This window comes from Haemaphysalis longicornis, unplaced genomic scaffold (assembly GCF_048455015.1).
Source record: "Haemaphysalis longicornis isolate Haplotype H1 unplaced genomic scaffold, Haemaphysalis longicornis Haplotype H1 scaffold_1, whole genome shotgun sequence".
NCBI lineage: Eukaryota > Metazoa > Arthropoda > Arachnida > Ixodida > Ixodidae > Haemaphysalis > Haemaphysalis longicornis.
The window spans coordinates 349,385,894-349,404,328 of record NW_027526203.1 but is presented as its reverse complement, the minus strand read 5'-3'; positions in this window follow the sequence as shown (position 1 = coordinate 349,404,328).

The following is an 18,435-nucleotide window of genomic DNA, read 5'->3' as shown; positions in this document are numbered from 1 at the left end:
GCCGTGAATGCCAAGTATGGAAGCAACACAACAATAGGATTCAGCGACGCAGCCGTATATCCAAATCAACCAGCACACGTCGTCTGCGCTGTTAACGTGGCGGGTCAGGAAATGACAGCTATGACTGTACGTACAGCCTCAACCGAAGCTGCAGAGGAAGTTACGATTGCCCTGGCTGCCACGACCAGCAAGGACTTCATCACAATGCTAACTGACTCGCAAGTGCCATGTCGAAGTTGTCAGCGGGCGCGCATCTCTACACCAGCACTGACCATTCTGAAAACCATTGCAGAGCTACCTGAGATGGAAATCATCTGGGTCCCTGGGAATGAATCTATCGACGGTAATGAGGAGGCTTACACCGCTGCCCGCGCGTACATACACCGGGCCAATACCTGAGACGGAAATTCTCCGCTGACATCAAAATAGACCCACTTCTCCGGTATTCAGACGTCCTGGAACATTACTGCAGGCTTGGGAGAAGAAACTTCCCACCGCCTCATCCTTGGTTAAACAAAGAAGAAGCCACCACTATTCCGCGATTGCAGACAAATTCCGATCCCCACAGCACCCTCATCCATTCTATCTACCCCACTCAGTATCCCTCCCGTTGCAATTTCTGCCCAACGCCCGGCACCGTGTACCACCAGGTATGGGAGTGCCAACAAACTCCAAACCTACCCTTTATCCCCTTCCCGTCTTTTGAGCAGTGGATGGCTCGTCTGGTCGATCCGGACCTTGGACACCAGCAAGAACTGGTCAAGAGGGCCTGGATGGCAAGTCGCAGCCTGGGCATTCCGGAATAAAGATGCCCTCCAGCGGGCGAGTGCCCTTCCATCCGCACTTACGCTCAGTAAATTTTTATTCTCCTACTCTCCTCCTCTCCGTGGCTGCTGGGGCGCTCCTGTTCTACTCATGTGCCGTCACGTTCATCTGTCGCGAGATATGACGTCACAGCAGCACGCACCAGGCAAACTCTTCTTCCGTCGCTGGAAACGTGCTGACGAAGCGGGGTGGTTTCGCCCTCGGCAAGTACTCCGGGGTCTCTGGTTCGATTTCCATGCAAGCTGCAATGTACCAGTATTTGCCTTCAGAATATTCTTTTTTTGCTTTGTCGAAATAATGCAAGTATGTACTTTTGCACAGATTTTGACGTTTATAACAGCGGAGCTGTTGTACAAGCCGTAAGTTCGGTGTTGCAGGAAGAAAATACCAAGAAAATGCGAAGCGCTCGTGAGCGCGTCCCTCGCGGTGACCGCTCAACTTTACCGGCACACGCAGTGGCTTTAGCAAAAAAAAAAAAAAAAAGAAAGAAAGAAAAAGACTGGCAAAACCCACGACGAAGGAGGAAATCCCGAGTGCTTATGAGCGTGTGCCTCGCGGCGACTGCCGAGTACCGGCGTGTGCAGTGGCATTAGAAAAAAAAATCCAGCGCTGTCGTCAAGCGCTACCGCGCATGTAACGCTTGCCGTGAGGAACACGACGATATCGATGCATATGACGATGGCTACTACTAGCACAGTGCAAATAAACGACGGAACATGTAAATAAACGATTTCAAGTTTGTAGAAATGCGTGGTGATGTGTCCTTCAGTGCTCACGTATAAAGAAATCCGGCAGCTTGGCTATGGTTCAAGCCTTGCGCGACTTAGTGCGAGCTTCGCCAGTTGAGCTGGTGGGAGTCTACAATGCTGAGGGTGACTTTGTATCCACCAGTCACCGTGAAGAAGACGACGACCTCTTCGATGCATATGACGATGACTACTACCACCGCAAATATGAAAATAAACAATGATACGGAAACTTGACTATGTGTCCGGCAATGCTCACCTACAACAGCTTCGCCATTCAAGTCTTGCGTGTAAGTGCCAGCTCCCCTTAAATTGGTTTGTGAGCATTTCTTGCTTTTTTAACAGCGGCGGCCATTTTCCGTACCGGACAACGTCGCTTTTTCGCACAATGGGGTACATGCCTAAAAAAATGGAAAAGGGGTGTGAGGGTGGGCTGCACCAATGGGGTTATCACGGGTGGATGCCAACTATATTGAACAAAGGTACAAAACACCATTGCTGTAATTTACAGAAGAAAAAATGAACTGACTTCAAAAGTCAAGAGGGTAGGCAGCACCAATGGGGTTATCACGGGTGGATGCCAACTATATTGAACAAAGGTACAAAACACCATTGCTGTAACTTACAGAAGAAAAAAATGAACTGATTTCGAAAGTCAAGAGGGTGGGCTGCACCAATGGGGTTATCACGGGTGGATGCCAACTATATTGAACAAAGGTACAAAACACCATTGCTGTAATTTACAGAAGAAAAAAATGAACTGATTTCGAAAGTCAGAGACACTGTGTTCTTCCACATACGGTAAGACGCATGGTGGTAAAATGAGTGCCTCCATTCGTCTATTATGGGCTGCTTAGCGCCATTACTGACTTCACCTAATAATTGTTTATCTTCGGGAACATAAAAAATGGCGGTTGCAGGCTTTTTTTGGTGGTTAGAAGAAAGAAGTAAAACCGAGAGAAACGAATAAATGGAGTGGAACGGGGAATTTGCAAACGCCGTTATAGGCCCACGGAAGAGAAAAGTATGGTATCAGAAAGTAACTCCCAGGGTAGTACTTTGCTTTTGGAAGCCACAGCATGTTGTTGGAGAACAAAAAGCTTTGTGTGGAAGTCTATTCAAAATTGTGGGGAATGTGTGGTTTTCAAAAAAAGAAACAAACACGATTCGACACATTTTGTTGGAATGCGATAGTATACATCCAAATCGGTGTGGCGGAAGCGTCCGCCTTCTCAAATCCCTAGAATTTAGGCTAATACACAGAAAGTGCAGCACAAGACCATTTAGGTGATTGAAAAAGACTGGAATGCTGGTGGAGGAAAATCGGAGTTGATTGATTGATTGTAAGGTTTAACGCGCCGACGCAACGCAGGCGATGAGGCGCGCCGTAGTGGAGGGCTCCGGATTAATTTTGACCACCTGGGGATCTTTATCGTGCGCCGAAATCTCGTACACACAGGCGTTTTTGCTTTTCGCCTCCATCAGAAAAGCGGCCGCCGCGGCCGGGAATCGAACCCGCGACCTCGTGCTCAGCAGCGCAACGCCTTAGCCACTGAGCCACCGCGGCGGGTAAAATCGGAGTGGAAAATATAACGCAGAAGTGCTGCGAACTGTAATGTAGTGTTACGTACTGGTATTACTGTTAAGTATAACGTACTCTTCAGTACTAGAGCTGGCTTCCCCGCAAGAAGATAATGTGTGCAGGGGTGCACCCTTTACAGGTCGCTTACTTCGTTGTACTGGCGTATTTTCCGTGACAGATATGACGTCACTGACATCTTGGTGCAAAAAGCTTTATGTTGATAAAGAAAGAAACCCAGCTGGGTTTCTCAAAGATACAGGCAACCCGTTTCACCGATTGAAACGTAACGTTGTTTAGGAGATACTACATATTGAGTTGCGGGCCTTGCTATATCGGGCAGACAGACCGGTGCTTTAATGACGGACATGGAGCACGGATTGGCTGTACGCAACAACTTAGGCGGTCCCATGGGCGACCATTGTAAAAGATGTGGGTGTACGTCCCAACTGAAAAAAAAAAAAAATACTCCCATGCACTCCGTACAGATGGCTACGCAGCGAAACTGTAGCGGGCTGCAGTTGGGTTCTTTCCCATTCGTACTCGCGGCATCGCTGATCGTCAGCTGCCTGCTCCTGGGGAGTACATATGGCGCGTGGCCTACCCATTTAGCAGGGCTGTGCGGCCATTGCCACGTTGACGCTGCTCCGCCCGCACCACCCTTGCCCGTTGAGCTGTGCTTCACGCAGTAGCTCGCTGCGCGCGCGCTCTGCTGCGAGAGAGGCTCTTTTTCGCTCCCTCTCATGTGCTGTTTACACTTACCAGTGTCAATAGATGCGAGAGCACTGTTTTCTGTGCGGAACGTCGTGACCACTGCCGTCGCCACTAGCGTTCGAAGCCATTTTGTTTTGAGCGTCTGCTGCGTGTACTACCAAGAATAATGGATCTCCCGCTAGGGCGGCCCTACCTGTCAGTCAAAGCTCCAGCGCTGGTTTCCAATATCTATCCATTGAGGTCTAACTCCTTTCCAAACTGTTTTGTTTTTTCGGGCATGACATTTGCTTGCGCCGGAGGATTTTTCTGCGTACACAGAACCACCGGATTTTCTTGCGTGTAGCCTCATAAATGATATAATGCTTCGCTTTAAAAACTATGTTCCTTAAGCGAGCCTCAAATAAAACGGAAAAGAATAGAGACGACGATTCAACAAATAAAGCGAGTTAAAAATGCATCAGCACACCATCTCAGGGGTACCTCAAGGGTACCTCAGGGGTCTACACTGGGCCCTCTCCTCTTCAACATTTTTGTTAATGACATCCACTCTGTCATTAGACACTGTTCGCTCTCTCAGTATGCCGATGATATGAAGCTGTATCGCGCGGTTTCCTCACCGGTTGATCGCGTCCTGCTGCAACATGACATCAATGCAGTTTCGGCATGGTGCGACAGCAACTACTTAAAGCTTAATCTCTCCAAAACTATTGTGATATCTTACACTCGTAAAACTGCCGCGCTCACTTTCCCGTACTCTTTGCTCGGTTTTGCCATAAAACGCGCCCCTGTAGCGCGCGATTTGGGTGTATTGATGGACGCAAAACTACTCTTCAACTCGCACGTGAACCATCTGACGAATTCCTGTCTCCGAACACTTGGCATGATTTCCCGAGCCACCAGTGAATTCACGAACCCATCATGCTTCGCATCCCTTTACCGCGCCCTAATTTTGCCGAAGCTAGACTTTGCAAGCGCAATCTGGAATTGTTTAAGTCCTTCGTCGTCTCTTCGACTAGAAAGGATTCAGAAGCGCTTCACCAGAACCGTATTTTATCGATACTCACCAGTGAGCAACTATCTGCACGTTGAGGTTCTCAAGCTCCTGAACCCTGATGAGCTATGTATCAGGCGTTCCAGGCGTGACCTGATTTTTCTTTTCAAGTGCATTCATTCTAAGTTTGACTGCCCTTGCCTTGTGAGCTCTGTTCTCCTGCGAGTGCCAAGCAGGCCACTGCGGCCGCATGGCTGCTTTCATGTTGACAAAATTCTGAGCTTGGTACCAGCTAGCCGATGCCAACATGCCTTTAACTGTCTTTTTTTATCTGCCATTGACATTTTTTGCAACGACATGGTTATTTTTAAACGCTCTTTGAAAAATTTTCCATCTTGAATGCACATGTTCTATAGCGCGGTCGCACATGCACTTCTCCCTCTGTTCTTGTGTGTCGGAGCGAAGAGAATCATCACGATTGTGCTTGTATTTGTCGTTTAGTGTACACACAATCTCCGTGCTCTTGTTGCTCAGAAAATGTCTCTGTCTCTTTGATAACTCTCCTTCTTTGTGTATATATACCCATATAATTGTACTGTTACTTCCCTTTTCATATTCTGTCTTTTGTATGAATTATATGTCTGTATTCTATGCATCACCCGAGAAGGCCATTGCGCTGTTGGTGAGAATTTCAAATAAATAAATAAATAAATCATTGTCACTGTTTAAAAGGAGATCGCATTTTTAGCTGGTTTCCTCTAACCTTGGGACTTTCGAAAATCGTTAATTATACCTTTATTTTTTTCGATCTTCTCGGATTGTGCTCTGCTATAATGTTTATTACATTAAATCTTTAAGCTCCTCCAAAACTATGCAAATGGCAGTCAGCACCCGTTTATGTCTTTCATGTTTTCTAGTTCTTTGTCCCGTTTGTTCGCGTTGTTCGACTTTACGCCATAAACAAACTAACTCGCGCCAGAATTCTGCGAGCCGTAATGGCAGGGGATCCTGGTGTCGCGAGGCCTTCGGCGCGCATAGAAACCGCTGGGAGCCGTTGTGGGCTGATTCCGGCATTAACCAGCGGCGCAGGCAGGCCGACCGACCTGTAGGTCAAAGAGTTTGCGGGTGAGCAAAGACAATAAAAAAAAACTGTGCAGTTACGGCAACCTGATTCGGTAACTCAAGAACGACGACAGCTCTCGCGTCGCCTTGGAAACCTATTGCAACTTAATCGACAATCAAGGAAGACAAGCGACCACCCGCACAATGTTCTGCTTTCTTCACCCGCACAATGTTCTGCTTTCTTTTATATTTACCTATTCTTCCTTCATTCCTGCCTCAAGGGGGACCAGTCGAGTTGCCCACTGAGTTGTCTATCATGAGGAGACCGTTGTGTTGACCATTACGTTGTCGTACGAAGCCTATGAGCTGCCTTACAGTGCCTCCCGTGGAGATTTCCTTTGAACACCGTTGTTTACTCATACAGTGTTCCGTCGTTAATCGTCGCAGATGGTTACCGTTGTGGAGTAGCGGTTTTAGGGGTGGGCGACCAGTGCGGTCGCACAGGGCGCCAGTAAAAGGAAGGGGGGGGGGGGGGGGGGGACCTGCACCTTCACCCGGCCCCCTCCCTGTCTTCCGTCCATCAAAACAAGACACTTCGGTGGTGCACTTTGAGGTTATGGGGAAAACACGTATGTCCAAATCACCTCAAAATGAGGGTGCGAAGTGGGAATCGGCCTTTCCGAAAAACCGCCTGAGGAGTCTTCGGGACGTGGCTTTTGTATTCACAAACCCAACTCAAGTATAACATTTACCTTCCGGCACTTTTTGGCACCTTAAAGCGTTTCAAGAACAAAACTTGTGCTGAAAGGGCGCCTTGTCGCGATGGCAAAGGGGTGCCTTGTAGCGAATATTGTCCATTGAAAACAAAGTTGCATCTACCATCAACCCGTCCGAAGCCGTAGCTCAATTCGCAATGTTAAAGACCAGCAAGGTTTTGTTATGACATCTCAGTTGCGTTTTATTTCGCTTGCTTTCTATGTTTACAATCGTATCACAGAGCAGCTAGCGTAGAAATCACGTTGTCGTTTGAAAGACTTTAAAACCGTTATTACTTATGTGTTTCGAGCTTGTATATTCGTATACTTTGTGGCAAACTTTTACGGCTTTTTCATGCTTGCAGCTTTCACTTTTCATGTACTTTTAAGCGCTGAATTGTTTTCTTGCTCTTTCTGTAAGAGCAATAATTATATCTGTAAGAGCAAGATCTGTAAGAGCAATTATCTGTAAGAGCAAGAATTCCAGAATTATATGATTGGAGAGCACCTCATATTTTTTGTATTTATTGTATGCCTCGTGCATTGTGAAATAAAGTGTCGGACTGATAAGTTCATCAAATCACTGAAGTTATGCGTCTTGTTTATTTCTGATAACTCCCTTCCTGGCTCGCAATGCCGCGAGTTCTTGAAGGAGAATGCGCAAAACTGCGGCAAAAATGCTGTGTCAAACTGCATTATCCTGTGTCATCGAAATATATGTGTGTGTTATGCCGGTATGCTAGTCCAAGGGCTTTCGAACAATGCACTGGCAACGACCGACTCCGCGGGATTGGCCGACTGCGTTTGTTACTAAAAAGATGCTTTATCGGCCCCTTCATCACAGAGTTCTTATTCCTGCTATTTGAGAGTCGTCGCTACAGCACTACTTGTTTCGCTTTAATGCCCATCCTATTCGTTCTTGTAGCACTGGTTGGTTGCTAATAAAGTAGTCAATCAGTAGTCAATACTAGAGCTTCGCTGGCGCGCGCTAGCGTCTTGACGAATAACTGCAGTTGCCTGGAATTTTGGTTCATGCAATAAACGTATTTTTAACGGCAAGTTTCTTTTCGCTTGTGCGTTTTCAGCCGTATTAACTGCTTGTAATGTACATGGTCTGTGACATACTGAGGCCTTAGGCAACGTGTTGGCGACAACCTCTGCCTGCCGCTATTGATTTGTAGTCTCCGTTCAGGCTACAGCCATCAAAACACATAGCTCGCGTGAATGAACTGTCGAACACAATTTTGTTTTATGATTAGACATCGTCATTAAAAATGAAAACAATCGCGATAAGGTAATTGTAAAAAAAATCCACGCCCTTCCAATATGGTCACGTGGCCAAAGACGACGCAGTTGTCTTCAAAGAAAACACGTTTATTGGAGCGAACTTGTGCTCCCCTAGCAACTGCAAGAATATAGGCGGCGAAGCAGCAGTCAACAAAGTGACGTGCGAAGGCGAGCGTCGACGATTCCAATGCCGCGGCGTCTGCACGGCTAGGTCAGCTCGTATACCCCCAGGCAACCGATAATTGCGCCACTAGCACCAATTTATCCCCTGGTGCTTGCTAGGCCAAACTGTCAAACCAAAAAACAACAAAAAAATCACTGATGCTGCTATGGCAACGGTTTCATTGATGCGCGAGGAGGAAACACCATGCCGCTTATTGTCTACTATGGGCTGAACGATCGCGACTGTCTTTGTGTGCTGCAAGAGTGAAAAAACACCGCTTGCATTTTGCTTTTCAGATTGGGCTGCTGCTGCACATCTTGCTTTCGACAGCTTTCAGTTGCTAATTTGCTTGGATTCTCTTGGACTAATTTGCACGTGCACAAAACATTTGTTTGGATATCTTTCTTAGTTGAATATGCGCGGGCCAGCACGCCTCGAAGCGTGACAATTTTGTTTGGGGCAGATAAAGTAGCAGGCGGGAAATGTAGTGTATTCACTGATTTTATTAGCAACGTATCACAAGCGAAGTTAAATACATGCCACAATAGCACAGAGCTGTGTATCTCGAATAGTAAGTACAAATGTCCGCATTCTGTGTCGGTTACACAAACATAAGAAACATCTTCGTACAATTCATCGTATACAGAAAATTCCTGCAGAGTTCACCGCGTTCATTTGCTGTACACTATGCAATTCTAGAGAAACGATGATCTTAAAAACACGCTTTTGTGAATAATAAAATGATTATGGGATGAGATGACCAGCTCATTTCGCCACCACTAACAACCGCTCCATATTCTTATTCTGGTAAATTTGCTAGCCCAAAAAACCTTTTATAGCTGGCGAATTTTCGGCATAATTTCGCCATACGTCGCACCTAGTAAATGGAAGAAATACCACCATGGATATCAATAAAGAGCACGTAAAAGAGAAACAAATATTGAGAATGCAAACAGGTACAAAAAATGTGTCTTAGCACAGGTTGAAAAGCGAAGCGCAGCTCGGCCGTCGCGCAGGTAACTCGAACTTCTCATAACACGGAATGCAAGTGGCCAGCTGCCACGTAAATAATTTTGGGGGCCTTTATCGTGTTAATAAGCATTCAAAGGTGCTAATGTCACTATAAAAAACTGATCGTCGGAACGCTCTAAAGCCAAACCAATTCGTCGATGAAGCATTTAAGCACATTAGGCGAACATATTTTCCAAGCTTTTCTGTGGTGGAAAGAAAATGAAGAGAAACCGCTCACCAAATCGATACCGAAGCGAAATTTCCGTCTGCGTGTCCGCTGGCATCAATCGGCTCATGAGAAACTGTCGACAAGGACAAGTAGCTTCACAGGCTTACAACATTACTGACGAACGCGTTGTACCGAACAAAAAGAAATTCACTGTAACGCAACAGCAGACGATTTTTCGGTTCTCCCCACAGCTTTCTTGATAAGGATAGCGCTTATTGCTTCTTCATAACTTTGACTGAATAAAAACTGTGCTGACCTGCCGTCCGCTCCGAAGCGGAAAAATTTCGCTTTGCTATTCCTTCATGAGTTGTCGCACCGCACAGCATCGAAGCAGGCGTTGGGTCCTTTTCACAGTTTCTCTGACATTTTGAGCTCGTTCGCACTCGCAGACACCCAAAGTTTCACCTTCAAGACATACTAAAAAATTTCTACACGTGCACACACTGAAAGCGGCAGGTGGAGGATGGCACCAGAAGAGATAAGAGCGAAAGCGCCGCCCATCGGCGCAACGAATGAAGCGACTAAATAAATAAATCAGGTGCCAAATAAGGAAACAGCCAAGAACACATTTTATTTCTACACATATTAGAATCACTTTACTTTATTGCTGCGTACGTTGAAAAGATAAAGCCACATATGCAAAAGTTGCTGAATTTTCGCTTGGCTACCAGCGTCATGGCGGCACTTAATTTTGCGATACCGAAACTCCGGCCCCTGGCGTCTGCTCTGCAGGCTTTTATCTTTCGGCGCAAGTGATTCTGGAACCGTCGATTTACATCCAGAACATTGTAGATCAGAGGAGATTATTCTGGGATAGCGACGTTAAGACGAAGCAGTCTGCTTATCTGAATGAGATAGCCCGTGCGGCATAAAAAATAAAGAATGGACGACGCGCTTCGCTTGGGACACAGATAACAGAGGCGGGCGTGGCCGGCCAGTAAAAACAAACAATAAATAAACAAACCCATACATGCTTCGCGGCATTATGTGAAGAAGGATGACTAGCGAAGCTGTGGTTTCGTTTCTCAACGCGAGCGACAATATGCTTTGACCGGGGTGCAGTCCAAGGAGTGCACGAAACAAAACACGTTTGTTTGTAATTTGCGATTGAGCATACTTACTAGGTAATTAGATTAATGAAACTATAGGAAGGAACTGAATTAGCGTCTCGACTGTGGCCAGTTGATTCATTCTGAACTTAAACAACAGCGCAATTGACAAGGACAGCGAAATTTCAGCGCATGTCTGTGCTTCTTTCTTAGTCCTTGCCAATTGCGCTGTTGTTTAAGTATAGAAAGGACTAGAGTTATATTCTAGCGGACAAACAAGGGGCTCTCCGTTTCCTTCCCGTAGAAGCCGATGCATTGACAGCAGATGGGAATTCTACAATATTTACAACTTTACTGTGAACATATATGTAATTTTGAAAACTAAGTAAAATAATATTTACAATTGCACTCTGAACAAACTAATAGTGACAAGTAAATAAAACTCGGCGCAACGATAGAGTCGTCTTAACAGCAAAATGTCATATAATTGGTTGCGAGATAGTTTCCATAAAACAACAGTTAGGGCTGTTTTCTGTAATCCTACTTCCTCTGTTGATAGACCTGCTTCACTGGGCAACACTCTATGTGGGAAAGCCACAGTGAAAAAACCAAGCTTACACCGATCCTTCTAAAGTTGGCTTTACCTCAAAACACAAATAAATTGCTGGAAGGATTTTTTTAGAGGGAATAAAAGCCGTGTTGTGTCAAAATATGAAGGCCCTAGGACGTTTCTTAAAATTTTTGAGTTGTTCTATACGGTGATGTGTGGCGCAGTTTTACGATCCCAGGAATTTGAGTGGTCGCCGCAAGGTGGCGCCACGCTCGCGTGCTATTCCTCCCAGCTTGGAGGAAGAAAAAAATTCTTTCCTCCGTGCTTCCAAGGGCCCTATTCTCGACTGCACATATTCCCGGGAAACTCGCCATGTTTCTTTTTTTTTTTTTTTTGCATAAGCACGACGTAAGCAATCAGTGACGTGCTGTACCTATAGCTATGACGACATGCAGTGTAATTTGATGATTCACTCACAAGGATCGCAACCAAGGTATGAAATATTGCGCAAGAAAGATATAAAAACACTTGGCATGTACTATAAAAATTCAGACGGTAGCTGAGGCTGGCAAGAAAAACACATTTCTGGAGGTAAAAATTGGCGTCAACACCACAAGGCGATAGAGTAACGTTGATCCAAAAGCGAGCGAAAGGCGGATGTCAAGCTAAAGAACATCACACAATTTTTTTACCGTATCTATTTATTTCTTTCAATCACTTTTAGTAACATAGCAGGGCTCTCTGCTTCAAATTTTGTTGCGTTATCCCCTTCCCTGCCGCCACCGCCGCCACGCCATCGTCTGCTGCTGTGTTACAAGTTTATGGCGTGATCACAGAAAAAGACGGCCGCGACCAACGCTTGTGTGACACATAAGAGCAGCGAAGCGCTACGCCTGATAACCGCGGAGCGCACCGATGTCGCCGATTCAGTCACTCGTCAATCTCCACTTCAATCAGCGCTGTAATGAACCAAAGAGTCACTTTCTTTGTTATTTTACTCTTGAGTTCGATCATGTGACCCAACAGCTTTCTAGGACGAGTGTCGACAAATGCCATGAATTGGGTTTCCTTTGTCATGGAGAGGCTTGTACTGCCCTCTTATGTTGCGGTTACGCCAAACAAATAATTTTTATTTTATTGCCAAATATAAAAGCAACATACTGCCCGTTATTTGTATGCTCCATGATCGCTGACTTGGAAACAGTTGAAACTATAATTTGGTTCGGTAGGAAACATGCTTTAAACAGCGTGCATGCGAAACTGCGCCTGCTGCAAATTTGCGGACATTTCGCGGCGCCGAAAGCCGGGGCAATTTTTTGCCCTATTTCGCCATGTATTTTGCGACAGAATCAGCCGATATTTTGAAGCTGTTACGTAACATTACGTCACTTTTACGCAGACTGAACTTGCCAATGCATGACGTGTCGTTTCCGCCAACTGTTTAAATTACGCCATGCCTTCTCAGCCAATCACAGTGAGGGCGTGTATTACAGGCATTATTGTTGTTGAATAGCAAAGACAGGCCTACGTTGTCATGTCTAGTGCTTTTAGCCTGGTTTTTATTGCCGGCCAAGAATTATGCGCTTTCAGTAAAGAGAAATAAGGCAAACTTTAGAACTGGTGCCCGTAAACGTCTTAAAACGTCAAAATGACGACAGCGCACAACCGCTTTGTCAACCGGAAGCACGCGACCAAAATTGAAAGCCAATCAGAAAAAACTTCCGGCAAATTCCCAGATTTCCCAGGAATTTGTGCAGTCGAGAATAGGGCCTTAAGTTCCAACGAGAGCGCCGCCATCTTGCGTGCGTAGCGCCCTCTGCTAGCTAGCTGGCCGATTTGCCGGCTTGGGCGTTTGCTCCGCGGCGTATGGGCGCCAGTGGCGTCTCGACGAATTCTTAAAGACGATAGTCTTTCTTGGGCTACTTAAACCCAGAAATTTTGGTCTGTCTGTATGTCTCTCTATGTCTGTCTGTCTGTGACTCGATTCAGCCACCCGGCCAAAGTAAGATTGATATTGCGCAATAGTCTTATATACTCACAGCCAAATGTAAACGTCTAAGCCCGGTTTATATGTCCATACTTGTCAACTTTGTTGAACAAGAACAAGACATTACGCAAATATAAGACAGGAAATTAGTACACAAGGGATATTTACAGCGTTCCTTTATTAAAAAATTCATGGATACTTGGTTTTTCAATAGCAAACGATATTCTACATCTACTGCAGAAAACCGCCGCCTCCTGGCGGCATATAAAAAATCACGAGGCAACAGCAACGAGAGATGATGATGATGATGATGTCCTCAAAGATTTTGGCACGCACCCACAAGGGGGGATTGGGCAGGGCTAAATCGGTTGTTCCACTAGCTAGGTTCCACGTTCTGCTAGGAACACACGTGGAGAACGACCACGCGGTTCTATAAACTTTGAAGTCGGCCGCCTCGATTCACGCGCGTCTCCGCCGTACTGCAGCGCTGGCATCGAGGAACCCGGCCTGTAGCAGTGGAACGCGGTAAATTCAAATCGCCTTGCGCAAACCTTTAGTTGTTTACCTTGGGATGAGCGCGACGGTACAGGAACAGCATGAGAGGTGAGCGGGAAAGCAAAGGGGGGCATTTCCTTGGCAAATGTCTACGAAGACTAGTCTCTTTTGACGACATTTGCAACGAAAGGAGCAGATACGCGGCCAATTTTCTTTGTAGCACGTTGCACGTTCTTTTCTGTAATATACTTTAAATAAGAAACTTGTTGCATATGACCAGTTTCAGCGATATGGATTAAAATTGCGGCTTTTTGGGCCGAGGTGGAGCTGGAATTCCCCTCGAGGTAGCGTGGTCCACGGTCGGTAAACGATTCTGTGTCGAACATATGTATGCAATTGTCCGTCACGAGCTTTTTTTTTGTATGCCTGGGATCGCTTCTAGCGGGTATTTTGATCGCTTTACTGGAAAAACTGTTGTTTGTTAAAACGACCTAACCGTGATACGCTCGGTGCCCATGGGCAACAAGCAGAAGCGCGTGTCATTGTAACAGACTTATTCTGGCTTCGTACCACTGCAGGGTGTATTACAGGTGGTTTTAGGTGAACTTGGTAAGTATTTGGATATTATGTAGTTTGTGTTAAATCTTATCGATATATCAACACCTCACCCTCAGTCACCACTGCCACCAACTATAAATAAAATTTACTCTCTCTAGAATTCCAAGCTGCTCTGCAGCACAATTCAGCTGTGCAAGTACAACATAAATAAAACAACCAAAATAGCCCCTGGAGATCGTTATATAAGGACTTAATAAGCGTCCGCCTTTCGGAAGCCAGACAGACAAGCGTTCGCTTTTGCGTTGCTTAGTTTGATGTTGCTGACAGAGACATCACATTTGGGCAATATACTGAAAAAGAGAGAGCAATTTATTGAATGTGAGGAAAACACAGAGAGGCCGGCCTGATCGTATAGTCTCTGACCTGCTACTCCGTGGGGGGGGGGGGGGGGGGGGGTGAGGGGGGGGAAGAGCATAGATAGAGAGGGCGACAGGAATGATGACTGACGTAGAGATGATAGTATAAGCATTACAAAATTCTTAAAAAGCAATGGTTTGGCTAGGTTGTAGCCCAATCCAGTTGTGGTGAATAGACCGAACTCTTGGCTGGAGTGAGTGAGCGAACAACTTTATTTTGCCCAGGTCGGGGATGTGGAATCCTCTTCAGTTGCCCCTTCCCCCCTTTCCTTTCCCCCTCAGATTGGCTGGAGAAAGGGACAACCTAGGGAGGCAGTAGTCACTGTGAAAATCGCCAAGGCCAGCCCCCGTAGTACTTGGAGCTGGGTATGTCGCAATGCGGCCGCAGCAACGGTGGAGATGGAAGTAATACCACCTGCGGCCCAAGCAAGTTGCAGTGACCGATTTCAGTTTGAAAATAAGGTACGTATAAGGGCACATAAATCACCGTTATTTCCTATTGACCTGTGACTAGGTGCCAACCGCTACAAGCTTTCGAGCACAGCTTCTAAGTGGTGGCTCTAATCTGAAGAGATTGGACTTTTCAAGCTTTTTTGGCACCGCTTATTCCTCTGGGGCGAACAGGCATTCGAACCGTGAGAACTCGAGCTAGAATGAAGCACGTTTCCGAAAATTGCTTCCGCTACAGCGAAAACAGGACTCGGAATACGCGAGACCCCGATGGCGTTTCGGCAGGGAACAATCGATTAAGTTTTTGTCACCTTCCCTACGAGCAGTGGGCGGAACTTCCGGCTGACCAGGTCCGCCCTCTCCTTTCGGCGTAGCTTGGCGGAGAGCGCCCAGGTGTCCAGCACAGGCCGAAGTATCCTGGAATAGAGGACCCCCTGACAGGCGGGTGCCCGCACATCAGCACGCAAGGCTCGTCTTAAAAGAGTTTACTCCTCTTCCTCGTCCCTGCCTCATTGTGACTTCAACCTGTAACAGAGACATCTGCGGTTTCAGGCACAGAGTCCATTGCATTTTGCCCAATTTTCTGCCACTACTCCAAAGTAGGTGTATAGAAAGAGCTCAGCAGAACAAAATTGACAAATAATATTGTGTGCTTTAAAGTGCGCAACTCGCAAGCTGCTAGTCTAGCTCATTTATTATATACATTTCATTACAATAACGCGTCCTTTGTGGTAAACCCGCACGTGCGATGCCTACAAAGCGTAGTCAAGGCAAAGGAGCGGCCGCGTCAAGCGCGCCGGGATCGGCGCGCACACTCCAGATAGGGGGAAAGGCGGCCCGCGCGGCGCGACCGATGAATGCGAGAGTACGTTTCCCCTCGCCCGATGGAACGGTCTATATGTACTATAGTGAACTAGAATATAGTCTATACATCACTCTGTAGTCGGAGACGATCTCCGGGATCCTGGTCATAGACAGCTTCACCGTAAAAATGAGTGTGACGCCAAGAAGGGGGAGGAGGTGGTAGGGGGGCGCATTGGCAGGAGTTCGCAGAGGGCGGCGAATGAGGTAAGGCCGGCCCTGCCGTTGCGAATACCTAAGAGAACTGTTTCGAGCCGCCGGCGCGCTGCCACGCCTGCAAACGGTCACTCTCGCAAGTGGGAATCCTGTAGAGCGGGAACGCCTGTGCGGACACGTTCGTGAAAATAAAAAACCCGTGGTGTTGGCAGCTATCGTCAATGTGTCGCTCGATGGCTGCATTACAAACAGTTAAAAACAGCAACCTCAGCGAGGCCGCCGTTGCATTAGGCTAACACGATGCCTGTCGATGCAGACGGACGTATATATACCACTGTTCGTAAAACAGAGCGTCAAGTTCGCGTGAATCGGACGTTTTCACAAGTGATGGAACGCTTGACATGTCAATTCTCGGTTCCTGGATCAATGCGATCGGATTACCGATCCGCAACATTCCGTTCCCCTGTAGGTACAAGCGAGTCACTTTCCGTGCGCATTAGCACCGTCTACTTGTTCGCTTGGAACACTCCTTACTGTCTTGAGCAACTGCTAAAAGCGCGCCGCTGTTCGCTCTTAATAGTGACGGCCTAGAGTCGCAGGTTTTGACGCTAACGGCCTGAGTTGGAAATGGAAAGCCAGCAATTCTAACATTTTCTTTTGCCAAGACCTGGGTTTTTTCTTTACTGTAAAATTATTTCCTACGTCAATTTTACGCATTATTCTTGGAAATAAAAGTTCTAAGGTATCTTTTAGGACGGTTTACGTGTGGGGCGCAGCCCACAACAACGTTCTGAACCGCGCGGAAGTGGCGGGCTTCTATTTATTTGAGAATGAAATGCTACTACCGATCCGGTTCTAATGACCTCATTGCTTCCCTTTCATTTTCTCTTTTTTCCCTTGTCGGTGATAACCCCGAACAAGATGTGTATGGTCACGTTCAATGAATTCGGCAGCAGTCGACGGTGACAAGCACGCGATTCACTGCTTAAAAAATTAACCCTCCGGCTACTATTATTCGCATTTTGGCGAAGCAGGAAAAGCTGTCTGTCTGTATAGCGCGTTCGACGCCTTGGTTATACCTGAGCGCGCTAACCAGTCAAGACGGGCCTTCACCTGCCGAGTCAAGGGCAGTCTTTTAAAAATTCACGAGCAAAGAATTGCCTCCAAAGCACCCGAAAGGATAACTGCCAGTTTGTGGAGAGATATATAACTGGCCAAACCACGCATGATGATTAACGACCATGTTCACTGTTCCGAGAACTGGCATTTCGAATGGAAGAATAATTGTCATATAACCGTGCTGGACTGTGTCCGTCATTGGGTCGAGTCAGCGGTGTAGCCAGAAATATTTTTCTAGGGTCGTTATATGCCACCGGTTGAAAAAAAAAAAAAAACATAGTGTGCCTCGACAAAATTTTATTCATTTTCACGCTTGAATACTCCGACGGCATCCTTCTTACTCTCGTTATTACATTATAGCATATAGATTCAATGTGTAAATTGCCTAAGCAAAAAAAAAAAAAGGACGGAAGGAAGGGGGAGAACAGAACAGACTAGAACAAAGCAGTTCATTTCGTTAAAATATATCGCAAAACAAGATGAAGAGGCACCTGGATCCATAGCCTGCATGTCTACGGTCGTGGGTTCGATTCCCGGCCGCGGCGGCCGCTTTTCTGGTGGAGGCGAAAAGCAAAAACGTCCGTGTGTACGAGATTTCGGCGCACGTTAAAGATCCCCAGGTGGTCAAAATTAATCCGGAAACCTCCACTACGGCGCGCCTCATCGCTTGCCTTGCGTCGGCGCGTTAAACCCCTCAACCAACCAATTACACGATTTAGAGGGCTTTCGCTGCTTGGGAGGACCGCGCTGGGTCAAACTTCGATATTAGCGCAGGTCCGAGTTGGTCAGCGCACATCCCCACAGCTGGTGAGAGGTGGGGGGTACTGACTGGGAAACATTAAAAATGCACGTCTTTTCTGCTCCAGGCCTATTGACCTGTGTATCTGAAGGGCCAGCTAATCGAGTCCAATACCCCCATATGTACACATGGCGCATGTCCACGTTCGGGATTTTAAAGAGCAAAGCTCTACAAACCTTGTCGAGCCGAGTTTCGCCGTCGCCAGCAATTTGACCTTCATTCGATCGCAGCTGCGCCGTAGACCTGGCAACGCATCACGTGACTCGCCGCGCCTGGCTCCGCCGCCATCGCCTTGGCGCATGCGTTCTCCGCAGCTGGGTCGCCGCTTGACCACGTGACTCACTGCACGCCTGGCCAACGCACTCGTCGAATCAATGCGAGCTTGACCACGGATGAGAGCGCGGCCGGGCCGTCTTCTGTGAGCGTTGCGTGGGAGCGGGAGGCTTTGAGCCGTCGTCGGCAAGCGGCGTCGGACCATCCCGCGGATATCGCCCGGCGAGCTGCTTCGCTGGAGCGTTGCCTACCCAAGCCTAATCACAGTCATGTCTAGCCTCCGACCCAGGCCCAGCCGTCATACCTGGCGTAACGATGAGTGTATACATAAGTACAATAATTACTGCTAAATCAAGGGTT